The sequence below is a fragment of the Aulonocara sp. 'chitande type north' Nkhata Bay genome, linkage group LG2 (assembly GCF_057382095.1).
Source record: "Aulonocara sp. 'chitande type north' Nkhata Bay isolate Kocher_YH1m ecotype deep benthic linkage group LG2, A_spYH_male_GT1.1, whole genome shotgun sequence".
NCBI classification, from domain to species: Eukaryota; Metazoa; Chordata; class Actinopteri; order Cichliformes; family Cichlidae; genus Aulonocara; species Aulonocara sp. 'chitande type north' Nkhata Bay.
In genome coordinates, this window is record NC_141345.1 from 12,624,589 (window position 1) to 12,644,717 (window position 20,129).

The 20,129-nt window shown below is 43.1% G+C and overlaps 1 long non-coding RNA gene and 1 pseudogene across 2 annotated transcripts; both read left to right on the forward strand.

Moving 5' to 3' along the window:
• Nucleotides 1-497: 497 nt before the first annotated feature.
• On the forward strand, nt 498-3,066 carry LOC147337469 (uncharacterized). Of its 2 annotated transcripts, none has more exons than XR_015124797.1 (3): nt 498-837; nt 1,911-2,002; nt 2,704-3,066. It is a non-coding gene; the product is annotated as an uncharacterized LOC147337469 (long non-coding RNA). The 2 variants fall into 2 exon arrangements; XR_015124798.1 differs by having other exon boundaries at nt 1,911-1,995.
• A 13,976-nt stretch (nt 3,067-17,042) lies between these two features.
• On the forward strand, nt 17,043-19,314 carry LOC147337470 (histone H1 pseudogene; annotated as a pseudogene).
• Nucleotides 19,315-20,129: the final 815 nt, after the last annotated feature.

Consider the following 20,129-nt stretch of genomic DNA (forward strand, 5'->3'; position numbering starts at 1 on the left):
AGTTTTTAGTTTGTTTTTAGTTTTAGCTAATTTAGGGGGATATCTGTGTGTGCAAGTGACTGTTACTGTGCATAATTATTAGGCAACTTAACAAAAAACAAATATATACCCATTTCAATTATTTATTTTTTACCAGTGAAACCAATATAACATCTCCACATTCACAAATATACATTTCTGACATTCAAAAACAAAACAAAAACAAATCAGCGACCAATATAGCCAGCTTTCTTTGCAAGGACACTCAAAAGCCTGTCATCCATGGATTCTGTCAGTGTTTTGATCTGTTCACCATCAACATTGCGTGCAGCCAATACGTTCTCACTCCCAACTCGTCAAACGTGTGACGCATGGTCAGGCTCCCTCTGCTGCACTTATGGACGCGCAGGGTACCCCTCTCGCGTCGGGAATTGACGTGAAGGGTCCTCCGATTGAAGAGATTGCTGCGGAAGTGCCTGTTGTCGGTATATTTAGACATTTTCCAAATCACATTGTAGTGACGTATACAGAACACAATAAATTATATAATGTAAACAACTACCTGAAAAACAGGTAGAACAATACTTTTGTATCGTTTATTGCATTTACGGAGGGAGTGATGTATGCTGGGTAATGGCACAGCTAGCTACTGGGTGACTTTATTCACCTGCTTCGGCTGTTATCAGTCCATACAATGGGCGTTATTAGCACAAATCAGTCCCATAGATATGGGCCATCTCCTGCTAGATTGTTCAGAAGGTTGTTCTCATCCATCCAGATGGAGGATCACTAACAGGAGCGTGGGAAGACTCCAGAATCCACTCTGGCTGGAATCCGGTGGATATGCAGTGTGTACAGGTAAGACCATTTAAACGGACAGCATTTATAGAATGACTATTAAAAGTCAGCGAGTGTCAGTAATGTTAATGTGGTTATCTTAGTAATACACAGAGTACTAATATAACAGCTTTAAGATGCATTTGTAGATATTATTACGTGTTTTACCGTCTTTATGGTGCTAGCTTAAAGTTACGGTGTAAACGTTAGCTTATATTGGAGTAAAGCTGTTACTGGTTAAACGATGTTAGCACAGAAATATTAGCTTCTGTCATGACTGATGAAGTTACTAGTTAATAAAGTTTCCAGTAAAGTGTTTAATCGCAGCCACAGATTGACAGCAAATATCTCGATTAGCTTCAGTGCATCTATAATAAATATGTGCAAGTTTCAGTGCTTCGTTTAAACTGTATGATACTTATACTGACCCAGGGTCAGTGTAAAATACAATCCTAGCTGTGTGAACAAAGCCTGGCTCCTTTAATCCTGCATGACAAACCTCAGGATGCAGGTTATTATTACTCTTTCCTGCTGGCACACCTGTCACACCTGAGAGTCAGCTAGAAACTTACAGTGACGTGGACATCATGCAAAGACTGCCAGACTCTGTAATACTGCAAATGATCAGTGACTCAGGTTATCACTAAACTTTAAATAGTACCTCTGTGTCTCTGTGTGCTGAACATTTAGGATTGAGTCAGGCTGCATTGACTGTGGGACTTTAATGTGTTAAAAGCAGGTTGAAGACGGCTCAGAAACATTTGAAGATTCAAATTTAGCATTATGGCTGCTGGTGGTTTGTAAAGCCTCTACTCAGCTGTATTTTTGTTACTAATTTATGTTTGTTGTTGTTTAACACAGATTTCAGAAGAGCAAATATGCTTAATAGTTTAACTAGATTTCATTTGTCAGTGTGGGACTGCTGAGTCACCTGAAGAACTCATTTCATTCATTCTCCACATGATGTTCATATACAGAAATGTTTCACAGGAACTGATTTCTCCCAAAGGGTGAACTAGTGTGTTTCCATAGATTTCCTCTGTATGAATGTACTTTTAAATGAAGGCAAGTGTTTGTCCTTTTTTGTTCCTCAGGTACAGTACGTGATATCAAGGGCAGGCGGTCAACACTGGGGGAAGACAAGAAGCAGACGTACTTCCAAGAGGGAGCTGCAGTGAGGTCAGAGGTCAGAATCTGAAACAGCTCAGGTTTATATTTTAGAGGTTATAAAAAATCAAAATGTATTTATAAAGAAACCTTTAAATAATAGTCATAATTATGATTATTATAAGAAATATCAAACATTTAAGTGTTAGCCCTGCGATAAACTGGCAGCCTGTCTTTGTCCTGTATCAGCTGGGATAGGCTTCATCCTCCCGCAACCCTGAATTGGATACATTGTACTCCAATTATGTAATCTGATCATTTACAAACTCAAGGTATCTAATCAAAATGTAAGTAATAATTATAAAATGGGAAAGCAGAAATAAGTGTGACATGAATGTAAATGTGTTAGCTGACATAGAGGACAGCTACATGTAGTCTGAAAAACCTTTGTTGTCAAGTTTGCAGGTATATCAGCACGAGACATTCTTACATAGAAGAGACTGTAAAAGTCTGACTCAGTGAAGCATTATTGGTCCCGTCTGTTTGGATAAATATAGTAAGTTGATGTACGTCCATTTATTGACACATTTTCTTAAGTGCTTATCCAGTTCAGGATCACAGTGGAGCTGCAGCTGGATATGTTCAGTAAATAAACCTTACAAAAGTTAACAATAAACCTGCATCCATGTACGTTGTTGTCCACAGGATGAGAAAATCAAACTGGAAGACTGTGTAACATGTTAATAAATGTTTCTGTGTTTATGCCTGTGTCTTTCACAGGAGGCGCTGGAAGGTTTCCCTAATAGTTCCTGGTGAATCAAAGCAGAACCATAAAGGTTGCTGGACTGCATGATGGCCTTACCCCTGAGCAGTCATCCTGTTAAAGGAGGAACCAGTTAGAAGCTGTTTTCAAAGTAGCTGAGCAGATTTCATCTCACGTAAGCAATTAACTGTTTGTTCATCTGTTCTGCCACTTAAAGAGCATTTAAGGACGTCTTTTGAGTGTCCAGTTGAATTAATTCTACTGGCTCTCATGGTCATTTGTTATTATAGACATATTTTTCATGTTCATCCAGCTATTTAGTAAATTCTATCTATTTAGTAATATCCGTCAGCTATAAAATGTAATATAAATATAAAAATATCTAAATATCTCCTGTCCTTTATGTTTTAATGATGTAAGTCTGTTATCGTATTCCAAAGATGCCGCCATAGCTCTCTGCAGCTGTAACACTTTCACACTTTGCAAATCATTCCATGTTTTTGATAGTTATGAAGACAGAATATGTTTCTAAGGTCATGCTAGGCGGTTGCTATGGTGGTTGGTGTGGACTTGGGTGGACCGCGTCCGATTCCTGTTATTAGCTGTCCGCCGTAGGGAGGCTGCGTTCCATTTACAAGTAGTGACCGTCTGCCGCAACTCGAACTCAAACCCTGCTTTGTTCTTTAATTATAGGCCTTTTATAGCCGTTCATGACACGCACACACACACATAAAGCACTTTGCCTCACCATGAGAATGCAAGTTTACCTAACCTAACCTAACCTTAAAGTATCTGATATAGGATAGAAAAATGAAGCAACCAGAGATTTAATGATGAAGACTCTGGGTTCTGTAGTTCACGTTTTACAGTCCTTAATGACTCTTTGCATATGATTTATTGAAGAGGGGTTTAGAATGCACTTTACATTTAGACTGTTGCTGTTTAATTTTTTACATTGTTGCCGTGTTATGTCATGAATAAGGTTCACCTGCTGGGGGTTTGATGGATCAGCTGGACAATACAGTCAAAGTCAGACTTCATTCATCATATGCAAGAATCCTAGTTGGATTTTTGTTGTCACTCATGTTTTTGAACCAAATATTGAAAACAATTCTGACAGACTGGATACCTAGTCAGGGTGTACATTACCTTGTACTCAAGCATCCCAGGACAGAGCCCTGCCCCACCATGAGCCTGGGTGGATACGTGGTTATTAATATAAAATGACCAATACTGAATATGAATATTTCATGAAAATTGAATTATAATACAAATTAGTAATAAGGGTTTCTCTGCGCCCTTATCTACCCCATACTCAAAGAGCTGCGGGTAGAGAGGGTGACAGGAGAGGATGGCACTGAAGAGAAGATGCTCGGTTTCTGGAGTCTCCTGGTCCTGTCAGTATTAGTAGGATGCATCTGCTGTGTCTTCTCGTGGATGCTCACCTACCTTGACTCGTTCCAGCCTGGTATGGATTTCCCAACACTGCGGACAGTGGCCCACGTCATAGACGTTTAATATTGATTACATATTTCTGAATTGCTAACCCTAACCCTAGCTCAACAGACCACAATGCCCTGGACTGTCAGTATTATTACATGCTGTGAACATAAGTAGCTTTGATCACAGTTTATGTTGTAAAAGAGAAGGAATATTGAAAAAAAGATCAACATTGTGATATTATTTCTTCCAAACTGACCAGAAACATGCTTGTCAGACTCTCACAGCAAAGGATCAGACTCACTGTGCATGACGGCTCAGGCCAATGATGTTTGTTAGATTGTCAGTTGTTTAGTGCTTCTGTACAGTTAGGGTCACCGTCTCTATTTCAGAATAATTAATATGCGGAAAACACTAAAAGTTGATTGTCTTCCAATATTCTAGCATAATTAAAAAACTTTGACTTTGTAAGTACATATTATTAGTCCTAATGCCAGTATGATTATTCATAACTCCTGCTTTGAAATACTGAACTTTAAAATTGACCTGATGAAAGATCATTTACAGTGGCACTCTGTCAGGATCATTCTGACTGTAAGATCACTGTATTAATCTGAATCCTTCTGAAATGTGCTGTGAATGAATGCTGATGCAACTCACTGTGGGAAAGCTGTTAATAAAATGAATCTGTGACACATGCAACACATTCACAGAGGAAGAGGACACAAAGGGAGGACACGCAGAGGCTGTGTTGAAGTCAGAAATCCAAATCTTTATTAAAAAACAGGCGGCAGTTACAAACAGGAAGACAAGCAGTCCATCAAACAGTCTACAGGGTCAAACATACAGAGAATTCAAACAGCAGTAAAAAATAACTGGACACTGAAAAACATAAAGCAATGTGTGACGCAATAAAAGGAAGCAGCACAGTATATTCACTGAATTATCATCAATTACAAAAGAGAAAAACGACGATTTCTAAGGATTATTTTCTTAAATGCAGTTAGAGTGTGGCTGGTAAAGATGGAAACATACAGAATGTAAACTGTGTGAGTTTGTGAACTTTGTTAGTAACAAATGAGGTAAAACAAACACAACCAAAACAGACAAAACACAGAACGAGGCTCTCAGTATTCATTAATAATTAGAAAGAAACATTCTGGTCGTGGATTTTTACAGTCTTAGTTCCGCTCGCTGTCATCATTATAATCATCATGATCAATGGCGAGGTCCTGAGGTGGGTGGGGCTGTCTCTGGTGATGTCACCATGAAGGAACAGCATCTGGCACGTGTTGGTGAAACATCTCAGTACACTGGTATAGTTTCCTCTCCAGCTGTTTGACATGTGACACTTGAACATTAAGGGGAAGAAGAAGAAACAGTGTTAGGTCAGGTGACCACATGGTTTCTAAAGTAACTGACAGGAAGTAACCAGGCCGTTAGAAATGGATGGCATGTGTTTAGAGTTACTGGAGTTGGGTAACTCTACTTACCAAAAGCAGAAGCACACAGATGAAGGATCAGATGCTGAATGTTGCAGGAACATGCTCATGTGTGGTGGTCATTCAGTGCTGCTCCGGCAGGTTAGACAGTCCAAGACTGATATGCTGCCCATCTGAGAGTTTGAAAACATACATGAAAAGATTTATTTTGTATTGCCGCGCTGCTCTGCCAGCATGTAGGAATCACATATCACACACAGGGGTGAAGAAACATTAGAGCTCAACTTTGGATACTTTAGATCTAAACAGATCAAAGCAGCTCTTAGCTTCAACAATCAGTGAGCAGACAAACAATGATACCAAACTGATTCTGTATGAATACAATATGGTATTTTCAATACAGGTGTCAAATTAATTTATTAAAACTAATACAGATATATGTACATTTTTTTTGATAAATTAGTTTGCTAAATTATAAGAATATATATATTTTTTTTTTCATTTAACAATTGCAACTGAAAGAAATTAAATATTGAACAAAAATATATTGTCACATTCTGAGCATGCTCAGCACGCTGACAGACTTGAAGTTGCTACAGATTTTAAGACGTGATAATTATAGGGAAGAAACTTCTCTTTTTCATCTGTTTAATTAAACATTTGATGCCTCAGCTGTCTCAGTCTATAGCGTTCTGCAACTACAACTAACCTGAGGCTTGGATTTGGCTGCAGGTGCCCTTGTACATCCTTCTCAGCAGCACACATGTGGGTACCATTTAATCACACTTCTTCCTGAGCTTTGCTTCATCACAAGACCAAAGGTGGCATCCCGTGTCACAGTCTTATCATCATCCAGAAGAAACATTTGAAGAAACATCATGGAGAAGAAACATTTACGCGCCTCCTGGAGGCGGAGGGGAAGTGAGGAGGTAAGTGACGGAAGTGACGGACAAGGTAAGCGACTCATGTTGTAACTGACGTCAGACGCCGGAGATTTTGGCGGAAAATTAAAGCAAATGGTAGTTTAGATCTGAACAAATTCATTTAAGCTTCAGTATTACCAAATACACTTATCAATTGTCTTATAACTAACACTATTTGTCTAAATAATCTCCAACACCCTGGAGAACAACGAGGAGAGTTTAGAGACTCTCCAAGATTATATTGATCAGTGCTTTCAGGATCTCGTGATGAAGAAGACCCAGTGTGCAGCTCCCCCGGCCAAACCTGAGACGCCGTCGTCGAAAAGACAACGCCCGGCAGATTCCCCCGGCTCAACATCGCCAGCCGGCAAATATATTGCCGACATACTGGAGTCAATCGACAAGCGATTGTCCAGTTTCAACGCAAGGCTGTCCTTGGTGGAGATTCTTCACCGAGAATTTAAATGCTTGCAAGAATCCCTGGAGTACAGCCAGCAGCAGGTGGAAACGCTTGCTGCTGAAAATGCCACGCTAAGGGAGTCGGTGAAATGTCTCACAGATAATGTTACCCAGCTCAATAGAGAAAATAAAAAAATAAAAGAAAGAGTTATCAATCTACAAGCTCGTAGCATGCGTGATAATCTGGTATTTTCTGGTATTCCAGAAGCCGCTGGAGAGGACGCGGAGACCACGGTAAAAAGCTTCATCAAAACCCACCTGAAGCTGCCGGAGGACACTGTGAAGAACATCGTCTTCGATCGGGTACATCGCCTCGGCCCCATTCGGGCTACGGCCGGGAGACCACGTCCTATCGTGGCCAAATTCGGCCACTTCAAACAAAAGCAACATGTGAAAAGCCGCGGCAGGGAATTAAAAGGAACGGACTTCAGCGTGAACGACCAGTTCCCCAAAGAGATCTTGGAACGACGCAGGGTCCTCTTCCCAATCCGACGCGGCTTCATCCAGAAGGGCTCCCGCGCTGTCATCGCTGTGGACCGGCTGTACATGGACGGACAGCTCCACCGCAACCCCAACATCACTCCGTGGCTGTATTAACCTCACACCAGATAGGAATCAGCTGCACCCTTTCCTTATCCACTCACACTAACTTGCATTAACATCTGTTTAACTTACCAGTATCAAATCACATCTTAAAGTGTGATTTCATAGCAGAATTAACACCGTCACTCTCCGTCAGTGATTTAATTGGAATGTTTACGTTTTGTTCTGTTTTTTTTCTTCTCGTTTTTTTTTTTCCCCTCTCTTTTCCCCCTCTTGGTTTTATGCTGCTCACCCCTGTCCTTGGTTTCTTTCTTTATTCCTTTCACTGCCTCGATCACCTGCTTCGACACTCATCCGCAAACATCCTTTATTTCGACACATACGCACTATGCGCTCAACGGCAGCACATTTTACTTCAGTCAGACAGCGCACACAGTCGTTTAGGATACACACACTTAAGCCAAGCCTACTCGTATTAGTAACTATGCATACACAAAGTCAGACTCAGGGAGCATCTCGCCACACATTTTTTCTCTCTCTCCTTCTCTTTATTTATGAACAAGTGACGTATTCTCTCCACCTGTCTAAGCGACGCACACAGCATACATCCCTAGTTATACACAAACATCTATGGGTACACTGAGGTTCATTACATGGAATATAAATGGAGCTGGCTCCAGAGTAAAGAGGTTAAAAATATTTAACCAACTCAAAAAACTACAGGCAGATGTTGTCCTTTTACAAGAGACCCACAGACCTCTTAGAGGTTCGAATGAACTTAAAACACCTGAGTTTCCTAATGTGTTCTCAGCTTGTTATAATTCTAGACAAAGGGGAGTAGCAATTTTAATACATAAAAATATTAATTTCACAGTACTCGATACAGTTATAGATCCAGAGGGCAGATTCTTAATCATTAAAATATCTATACTTGATAAAAAGCTATGTATTGCAAGTGTATATGGTCCAAATGTTGATGATCCCTCATTCTTTCACGGTTTTTTCAGTGCACTCTCTGAACACTTAGATGGCACACTTGTTCTTGGAGGCGACCTCAACCTTGGACTAAATGAAGACATGGATAGGCTCAATACAGCGGGAACTCAGCGTAATTGGCAGTCCATAAATATAATCAAACAGTATATGAGCGACTTTGGTCTTTGCGATGCATGGCGCTCCCTTCACCCCACCAGTAAGGAATATACTTTTTTCTCACATGTCCATCACTCCTACTCTCGTCTGGATTATTTTTTGGTCAGCAGCTCACTACTGGGTGACATTTCAGACACTGAGATTGATCCTATAGCTGTCAGCGATCATGGTCCTGTATCTTTAACACTAATGCACAAGAATAATACTACGCCAAGAAAAAACTGGAGATTTAATATATCACTACTTAAAGATGAAGACTTTATTAAATATTTTAAAAAAGAGTGGACTTCATTTTGGACTATAATGACACTCCCGAAACATCAGCTTCTGTTCTATGGGAAGCAGGGAAAGCTGTGATGAGAGGTAAAATAATTTCTTTCTCATCACATAAAAAGAATAAAGAAAACAAAAATATTCAGGAATTAGAAAAAAACATCAAATCACTAGAAGAAGCCTACGCGTCCCACCAAGATCAGGAAACATTGAACAAAATACGCAAAACAAAACTAGAATTAAATGAGATAATTGATAAAAAAACAAAATTCTTAGTACAAAGACTACGCCTACAAAATTATGAACATGGTAATAAATCCGGTCAATTTCTAGCAAACCAGCTAAAAATAAATAAAGAAAAAACAACTATATGTGCTGTTCAAGATTCATCTGGGAACACAATATATGATCCGATACAAATAAACAACATTTTCAGGGATTTCTATAAAACGTTGTATTCACCACAAATAAACCCATCTAAAAAAGAAATTGATCAGTTTTTGGACAACATAACTCTTCCAAAATTATTGGACACTCAAGCAATGGCACTGGATTCACCACTGACACCAGGTGAACTCCAGGAAGCCCTGATAAGTATGCCCAATAATAAGGCTCCAGGTCCAGGTTCCTGCAGAATTCTACAAAGAATTCTGGTCGATTCTAGCACCAGTTTTCTACAGAACATTGTTGGAAATTAAAGAAAAGGGCAGACTTCCATCAAATATGAATTCTGCAAACATTAATCTCCTGCTAAAACCAGGCAAAGACCCTGTATATCCCTCAAGCTATCGTCCAATATCCCTTATAAACGTAGACCTTAAAATAATCTGCAAAGCTCTCTCAAAGAGACTGGAGAAAATAACCCCCCTCTTAATTCATCCTGACCAAACTGGTTTCATAAAAGGTAGGCACTCATCAACAAATACACGTAGATTACTTAATTTGATAGACTACTCATACAGTAAAAACCTAGAAACTACAATATTCTCTTTAGACGCAGAAAAAGCATTTGACAGAGTTAACTGGAAATTTCTATTTGCAACTTTACACAAATTTGGTTTTGGATCCTCTTTCATAAACTGGTTAAAAATATTATATAATTCCCCAACAGCTTGTGTTAGAACAAATGACCAGACATCCTCCAGCTTCTGTCTCTTGAGGGGCACCAGGCAGGGATGCCCACTCTCCCCTTCACTGTTTGCAATTTTTATTGAACCACTAGCAGCAGCAATTAGACAGAATTCAGTAATTAAGGGCATAGAATGCAAGAACGTGGAACATAAAATCAGCCTTTATGCGGATGATGTGTTACTCTTTCTCCAAAATTCACAAACCAATATCTCTGGGGTGATTGAATTGATAAACTCTTTTGCAAGAATATCAGATTACTCAATTAACTGGTCAAAATCTACAGTTCTACCGATTAATTGCTCCCTCCATAATTCCTCTTCTACACCACTGCAATCGGGAAATATAAAATATTTAGGTATTAATGTTTCTCCCAAGCTTGCAGATCTAACTAAATTAAACCATATCCCACTTTTAAAGAAGGTAGAAGATGATCTGGCTAGATGGAAATGTCTACCCATATCACTCATGGGAAGGGTTGCCGCTATAAAAATGATGGTCTTACCAAAAATAAATTATTTATTCTCAATGATCCCAACTAAACCGCCACAAGATTGGTTCAGATCTCTAGATTCATGTATGTCCAAATTCCTTTGGAAAAATAAACCCCCACGTATAAGCTTAAAAACACTACAAAAGACCAAGGATAAAGGAGGACTAGAACTGCCTAACTTTCAGCACTACTTCTTAGCCAACAGGCTTCAGTTTATCTCAGGATGGCTAAAACATACCCTCTTAGATGAACCTTGGCTAGATGTAGAACAAGCACTTTGCAATAATCTAGAGATCTCAGATCTACCATTTATCAGCTCAAACATCCAACGACATGAATGCTTTAAAAGCATCAACATCAGCTCTTCTCTGACAGCATGGTGGGAGTTTCTAAAATTGACGGCGTCTTCATTAATCCCATGCAAACGTACACCTATCTGGAACAACCCTGACATATTACAAAACAATAATATGATAAACTTTTCAGATTGGAGTGGTAAAGGAATCAAATATTTAGAACATATACTAGAAGGAACAGAATTTATTTCATTTGACGGACTAGTTACACAATATGGGATCAACAAGAAAAGATTTTTAGAATATCAACAAATTAAATCCATAGTAAAAAAGAAATTTAAACTGGGTCAAGTTGAACTACAAACACCACCAAGTGTGGTTCAATTTCTTACTCTTAAAACCCCCAAATTACTATCCAAAATATACAGAATGCTTTCTAAAACAGATGAATCAATATCACTTCCTATTGCAAAATGGGAAGTGGATTTATCAGTTAACTTAGACCTAAACTTCTGGTCTCAGATTTGCTTAAAAACCTTTCATCTAATTAGAAATCCCAGTCTTCAATTAATTCAATACAAAATATTACATAGAGTGCACTATACAGGTCATCGGATGTTCAAGATGGGCTTTACGTCTACCAACAACTGCTCACACTGCCAAACCAATTCACCGGACAATTATATCCACGCTCTTTGGTTCTGTCCACCAGTTCAGAAGTTTTGGCACGAGATATGTGAAGACTTATCGAAGTGTCTGAAATGTAACATTCCAACTTCCCCCTTAGTGTGTTTGTTGGGCAGCTTAGATAATGTCACTTCAGAAAAGAATATAGCCCATATGGTTTTCACTGCCCTATGCATAGCCAAGAAAACAGTCCTCATGAACTGGAAAAATAAAAATGATCTTAATTCTAACCAATATAGAAATTATCTATTAGATTACATTAGTCTTGATACAGAAGACCCTTATGAAAAGGACATCGAGGGAACAGTTTACCCTGCCCGGGATAGGGTTACCGGGGCCCCGCCCTGGAGCCAGGCCCGGGGAGGGTGCCCGAGGGCGAGCGTCTGGTGGCCGGGCCTTAGTCCATGGGGCCCGGCCGGGCACAGCCCGAAGAGGAGACATGGGCCCATCCTCCCGCAGGCCCACCACCCGCAGGAGGCGCCATAGGGGTCGGGTGCATTGTGTGCCGGGTTTGCTTAGGCTGCTGCCCCCGCGACCCGGCTCCGGACAAAGCGGATGAAAATGGATGGATGGATGGATAGTCTTGATACAGCTTCTGCCACCACATCAGATCAATTGCTCTGGGCTCCTTTGATCAGCTCCATCACCTAGTGGGGGTGGGGGGTCATAGTTTGGTCCCGCCTTCACTGTTGTGATTGGTGTGGGGGTAGGGACAGGCTTAGGGCGTCGGGGGGTTCCCCGGAGGAATCTTCCTTGGGGGGCTCAACCCGGGGTAGCGGTCATGTCCGGTTAGGGGCTCTGTTGGCTCTCAGGTGACTGTTTCCTCGCGGCTGCGTGCAGCGGGGCTAGGGGAGGGTCTGTGCTGATGGACGTGGGTTACTGACCTGGTAGCCTGGCTGCCCCTGGGTGGGTCCGGGATGGGCGTGAGGTTCTGGGGGCGCTCCGTCTCTGGGCTGGGGCCCGGGCCGGGCCTCGGGGGCTTGGGTCCTGGTTGGTGTGTTGCCGGGGTTGTGGGCGGGTGGGTGCATGGGGGCCCAGCCCTGGAGCGGGGTGCCGCCGGTGCATGGAGCCACCTGGGGGGCTCTTCAACTGGTGGGGAAGATTGTCACATCTTGCAGGAGCTTTCCTCTCCTCAGGGGCTCTCTCTGCAGGAGGGGGAGATACAGGAGAGGTGGAAGAAGATCTCAGCCTGGGTGTTTATTGTCTTATGTAGTCTGGAAGAAGAGTGGATGGTGGGGTGGGTGCAGTTTTCTCTGTGGTGGGGTTGGGTGGACTGTCCCGGGCTCTGTGGGGCCGGGAGGCGCTGCTGTGCTGGGCCCCGGTCTGGATGGGCCTGGGCCCCCTTTCCCTGGCGGGTCGCGGAGTATGGGGGTGCCTACTGGGGTCAGCGGGGGAGCTGGCCCCAGGGAGGGGTCACTTGCCCCTCCCTTCCTTCCCTCCCCATCTCCAGCTGCCTCCCTCTTCCCGCTCCACCACAACCACCCACACATGCAGGACCTTGGAGTAGGGGTATGTCACCAGGGTGCAGAGGAGGCCACCCCCCCCCCGTCCCCTTCTGGCTGCCTCTGCCTCAATTTTATCCCACAACTTAGACATTCACATTACTCACACTCTCATTACACATACATATAGGATCTTGGGGGTGGGCACGATACACGGAATCCAAAGTACCATCAGGGTACACCCCACCCCTGGCGTCGTTGCCCACCTCTCAATGTTAAATACACGTAGACATTGAGGGCTAGCAGGAGGGACCATGCGCTTACCTGCTGCTCTCTGGCAGGTAGCTCCAAGCCCTTTTTTTTTTTTTTTTAAATGCACCTTAGAACACACATGCATCAACACTACAATGAGCGGGTGGAGGGAGGTTTGGAGTCTTCTCTCACCCCTGTTCTCTGCGACCTGCTGGAGCGGGGGGGCTAGGAGGAGGAGTTGGCCGTCCGGCTGCGGTCTGGAGTGTGGGGCCTTCCTGCTGCTGCGGAGTCGGGGCGGTCTGCCTCCCCCCACCGCAGGGAAAAGGGTAACACCACCTGGGTCTGGGTGCAGTTTCCCCCTCCAGGGGCAAGGGTACCTAGACCCGGTGTGTAGAGTACGCTTGGGGAGTGTGATCGTGTGTACAGCGTCTCTTTATGTCTGTCTCCACGTTGGTTGAGTGTGGAGTAAGTGCATATGAGAGCATGAGGGTGGGAATGGATGTTTGTATATGTGTGTGCCTATATTTCTGTGTCTATATGTCAGGTTGGGTGTCAGGCGCCACCTCTCTGGGGACATCTTAGGCCCTCCAAGGTTTGGAGGCCTATCTCCCCCTACCACCACTTACCTGCCAGTGGCGGACTCCCTCAGACATCGGTGCGTTGGTGGTTCTTTGTGTCCGGGGATGGGCGTCCAGGTACACACCGGCTCACTCCTTGGCGGCCGCTTATCGGGGCCTGGAGCCTGGGGCTCGCTCGGGCCACTTCGGAGGTGGGGTGCCCCCGGCCTCTCGGCCTGGGGCTCGGTCACTCAGGCACGGCTGGCTGCCGGAGGAGCTCACGGGCGCGTCACTGCAACTCCCCCTGGCTTCTGCTCCGCGGCTGATGAGTGAGCCCTCATCTGGGACTCTCCTCAGCTCTTTCTGGGACAGTGGCGCGGCTGCCCCTCTGTTGGTCTTCCTTGATCTCTTGTGTTCTGGGGGCCTCTGGATGTCTGGAGTTTTGATCTCCTCCATACCTGCTTCATGCCCTGGAGGACGGGGCTGTGCCCCCCCCCCCACACCCTCTAGCAGATCATTACATGAAGGAACTGTTAGATTTGTATTGTTGATTGTCATTTATGCTTAAAAATATTTACTTATATATGCTTAGAGTTTTGTAATTAGTTGTAGATTGGTAGAGGTTTTGATCCTTGATAGTCTGCAAACTTTGTGTGTATTAGACAGCACTTTGGGAGCATGAGAGGTCATACCGTGTCTTATTATTTTATGGTAGGATTAACGTAGTTGCGTCTGTTTTAGTCTAAGTGCTCTTTGTTTAGATGAACTGCAGGACTTCCTCACCGTGTTATCTAGGATGAACCATCTAGGGTGAGGGGGAGGCTACCCTCTTCCTGACCAAGGATGTTTGACCCTTTGATCAGCAGTCCACACACACACACACACACACACACACACACACACACACACACACACACACACACACACACACACACACACAGGCAAGGTACTCTTTGTGTATGTAGACGTCATATGTTAATGAACTTATGCATATTCATGTAACCTCAATAAAAGGACAGTGATACGGGAGAACGGACGAGAGCTACTGGGGTCAAGCGAAGGAACGGTGCCTGTCCGGTTCTCTCCCGTGCACGAGTACCATGAAGAAGTTTGCCTACTTGTGTCTTGCTTGCAGTGTAATTATATTGTCTTAACGTTCCAGCGAATAGGTTTATGCTACAAACCTATCATTAATTGGTCCTTCGATGCCGGAGCCCTGGAATCGCATTCACCGAGGGGAGGAGAGGCACGCTGAAAGACTGACGTCAGCCAGGAAGTTCCTGTGGATTCGCTGTATGTCTTTTCTCCTCGATGAATGGCGATTGGCGGGATTCAAGGCTGATATTACACGCTAAGCAACACCGAGTAAGTTTAGAGTCCAACTCTATAACTGTACGTCTTCGCCGCTCAGTGGGGCGTTGTCCGTGGCCGCTCAGTGGGGCTAAAATTCGCCGTCTAAGTGGGGCGATGTACAAAGCCGCTCAGTGGGGTTTTTTGTACAGAAGCATTAAGTTGCAGAGTTGCGCAGTTCGAACTTTTTTTGGTTCGCCGTCTTAGTGGGGCGAAATACAGACCGCTGTGTGGGGTACTGTAGTGAGTTCTCCACCGCTCAGTGGGGTGTTGAGAAGTTCCGCGGGGTCCAGATTGTGCTGGACAGTAGGCCTATTTTGTGTTGTTGTCGTCGTCGTCGTCGTCGTCGTCGTCGTCGTCGTCGTCGTCGTCGTCGTTGTTGTTGTTGTTGTTGTTGTGTGAGTGTGTGCGGAGCAGAACATGTGGTCTGTGACACCGACTGTTGTTGTTATCATGGGTTTCTAAGCAACCAAGAGTGAGTCGGAGGGAGACAGACGTTTGTGCTGGACTTTGCTCCTGGCAGCACAAAGTATTTATGTAAAAAAAAGAGAGAGCGACGGCTCCACAGCTGCGCGGGTTCACGCGAGCGCGGTCACGCGGACCTGAGCCGTGCGGTTAATCGCAGGCTTATAAATGGAAGAGATTCAAATGTTAGAAGTTTTCAGAAAACACACCAGCCTTGGAGAGCTGTGGAGAAGGCCAGCCCACATCAGCAGCACTTAAGATATGCTCTGGTGAATGGCTTTCCCCCCACCCCTTGCTGACACAATGTTTATTCTTTAGCTTGCCCTGATCGACAGCAGCCTGTGTGCCAGACCATAGATTTAATTGAGGTGGATAGTTGTTAAAAGTAATCTACATTAAGCTTGTGGTTGCTCAAATTCAGTACAATGACATGTGAGGTGAAGTGATATAGGTAAATATTTAAACTCATGAAGTGCATAGAGGCACTTGACCTGTGTGGAAGACGGTCGTCTTATTATGAGCCATTGTTGAGATATAGAGCACATCTGTGAAAACAACTAATATGCTCAACCCTGTATGAAACATCTAAAAATACATGATGGAGAAGCTGTGTTGAATATGTAAGTGTAAGACTTTGCCACTGTGGGCAGAGCATGCAACTACTGTGTGATGTCGCGTTGCAGTTTTGTTTTTGTTTTTTGAGCTGATGAGCAAGCTACACATTATCAGATCAAGAGCTGTCTGAGAACTACTCAAAGAGAGGGAAACAGAGAGTGTGCAGCGTTTCCATGAGCAGTTTTTCTGCACCTTGACGCGTGTGTGTGTGTGTAGCATCAACATCATGTTTTTGTTTATTTGTTTTGTTGGATTAAAAATAATTAAATAAACTGGTGATCATGCTTATGGATCACCATGGCACATATCTCCAGCCATATGGTTTATTTATGCAGATGAAAAAGTGAGTGTGAATGTGTCTGACATCACAGTGTTTTTGTGCAATGTGCAAAAGTGATTGCCTCTGATTGTGAGTGAGAGCGGTGATTTTGCAGACCACCAGCTATTGTGAAGAAAAAAAAAAGAGTGAAAAAGAGACAAATTACATTGTAGACGAAGATAAATAATCATAGGAAAAAGGTTTTGTGTTGATCAGCCGAAAAACAACTACAATGTCATTTTCTGCTTTTAAGAAAGGATTGTTCACACAAACACAGACAGAGAGAGAGAGATGTGTGTTGATTAAGCAGTGATGATAATAATGAACATGTTTTAGTTTGTCACTTTCAGGTGAAAAGCAGACCTGTATCAATTTTCCACATGCAACAGTCGGAAGAAAGTTATAGTTTAACATCATTGGAAACATGCAGGCCAAGTTTCTGGCTGACTTATTTACAGTGCCATGTGTTTCTCAACCTCACAAGCGAGCTCACTCCTCCCTGAAGATAAGAAATGCAGCTCCAAAGCAATAACATGATAAAGAGACAGCAGCAAGTCCTGAGCACAAAAAGTCCCAGCAAAGCAGCAGCAATGTGGATAAACAGCAGCAGAAGAAGAAAGCAAACCCATCTTCCTGTCTGATTGGTTGAATTTCACGGAGGGGCGAGCAAGATGGCAGCGTGAAGAGGAGTTTTTGTTTGAGTTCTCAGCACGAGACACTTATTTGACGTCTTTCTGGCCTTCGGGACTTTTTTGGAGATCAGCGCGCTAAACTTGCTGGATCTGAGGCCAGGGTCTGCGGCGGCAGCATGTTGAAATGCTCAAAAAGGACTGAGTGACTCGGGCAAGCCACATGCGGCTAGCGACATGAAAGAAATGGACCCTTCATGATGCGTTCAACGTGCCAGCGCTGTGGTGGGAAAGGCTCCATCATAAACACGCCCTGCGCCCTGCGCCGAGGTTCAGGCCAAGAGGAAGAAGACGATGACTTCCAAGCCCAAGAAGGTCGGCCTCAGCGTGGGCGAGCTGATTGTGAAAGCCGTGGCCGCTTCCACGGAGCGCAACGGCCTGTCTGTGGCCGCTCTCAAGAAGGCTCTGGCTGCCGGAGGCTACGATGTGGACAAGAACAAGGCCCGTGTCAAGACCGCCATCAAGAGCCTGGTGGCGAAGGGCACTCTGGTGCAGACCAAGGGCACCAGGACCTCCGGATCCTTCAAGATGAACAAGGCTACTGAGAGCAAAGCCAAGAAGCCCGCCGCGGCCAAAGTCAAGAAACCGGCAGCAGCTGCTAAGAAGTCGCCCAAGAAGGCAGCAGCAGCACTTCAGCTACTAGACAGGACAAAGCTGAAGGAGAACTGCCGGGACTGTTGAAGTGGGAGAGGACAAAAGAGTGAGAGGACAACAGAGTGAGAAGACTAGGTGAGAACACATAGGAATTATTTAATGTGGGAAATCAAAATTTGGGTTAGCAAACCTGGGGAAAAGAAAACTGACTGCTTAAGTTGGAAAATTGAGACGGAGTCTGAAACATTGCGAAAATAGAAACATATACAAAATCACACACACACAAGCAGAACATGCATTAACCCTACTAACAATTCCAAACACAAAATGACTCATGAAGACTCATAGCACATTAGTTAAGAAATGATTAAATAATAGCAGAGAAGTGTGTAGGAAAGGCAGCTTTAAGAACATGCTCTGCTGGAGATGCAGCTCCACAGACATGCATTAGACCTGCCTAATAACACAAACCCATGCAATGAAAATTAGCTTGTTATCTTTCATCAGTGTTAAAATAGTGTCAATTTAGCAGACACTTGTTATTAAATACTGAATTTATCCAATGCAAAAAATTGACTCTCCAGGTTGCAGGACAACAGTTTAACTTTTGTGGGAAAAAAAGATCCTGGTTTGACCAACCAGTGATCAGACAATAAATTTAGTTGTTAAAATGGTAAATTGGGAGAAGCTTCCTGCTTGATTGAGGCAGCACATGTAATTTACTGTATGAGGGAAATTGTCTTTTGTGATACTATTTTGAACATGCTTTTCTGTCGTCCTGTCAACTTAGTGGGTTAATAGCTGATATGCAAATTAGTTGATCGGTTTTAGATTAATGAAAGGTGACTGAATTCTAGCACGAGTGAATGGGATGTGTTGGAGTTGTTGTGTGTTGAGTGGAGACTCTAAAACACTGAGTTTCCTGTTTTGATGTGCGAGTGAATCCTGTATTTAGATACACAACTCTGAATACATCAGAACAAACTTCTTTTGTGAAGTGCATGACAGCATGTCACATGTTTTATGATGAAGGGAAAAAGGAAAAATTGAATAAAATAGATCTGTGGCTTAAATGAGTGAAGAGCACAGACCGGGTGATTAAACTCATAGCTAATATGACATTAGGGTTATGTTGTGTGTTGTGCAGTTGATGGTTGGTTTGGAGTGAATCTAGCTGATGATTCTTCTCCTGTTGTGAAGATGATGAGGAGTTTGTGTCATGACTTAACAAGGCCTTTTTATTTTGATACTTTCACAGTGCACTGAGAGTTTGGTTTGATGAAACGTCGTTTTGCTGAGCGTGGAAACGAATGCGATGATAATTTCCACAATTAGCAAAAGAAGGAACCACTGAGTGAATGAGTAAGAATTTTAAAATAACTGACTGACTGACTGAACATGATTGTGTGAAGCTAACCCCCACCTGACAAAGGTGCAGATGAACCCATGTGTTTCCTTTTACAGGAGCAGAAAGATGACAGCAACACTCGAGGTTGCATGATGATTTAACCTTTTAAATGCCATTTTCTGTGTCTGTGCATTTATCAGGTGTGTTATTCATAGGCTTGAGTTGCTCACAGAGATAACTGTGACAAAGTATGCATACGCCTGCGCAAGCGCTAATATTTGCATTTTCTTTTCTTACAGCATGCCAGTTCTTCATATGAATTGATGATGCGATTTATACCAGGACAACTGGTTGATGTTTTTTCCTACTACAGGATTTCTGGGTTTATGTGTGAGGAAAACTGTGTTTACGGGTTATGAGTGGTGATGCTGTTGCATTGTGTTGATGGGAAAATGTGAAGGTTACTTTGATAATGTGAATAACATGTGTGAAATTTCCTGTGTTGAGAACTGGTGTTACTTCTTTCCACAGCTAGGGTTGACTTTATGGTGTTTTTATGGCACCTCTGGAACCTGTTGACCTGTGTCTGACCTCTGACTACAGTCAATGTGTATTGCTAATGTTAGTTTCTTTGAGAATGCTGTGGAAGATTCAGCTGAAACGGACAAGTGACATGAGTAAAACAAATAAGAGATACAGTGTTTCTGGGATAGTTTGATATGGGCTCATTAGCTGGCCACTTTTGAGCCCATAGTAATATATAAGTGGAGTGACTTTGCTTAAGAGCAGTCACCGATTACATTAATGTTGCCTGAGTACATGGGATGATCCATGTCTGAGGCGACTTATGAAAATAATTGTAGTTTACTGATTTGAGAAAACCTGCACATGACACTTGTCTTGCTGATGTTGAATGCTTCTTGTCCTTATGATACAATTGTTTACAGGTATGGAGTTTGATTTTACTTCCAGATTT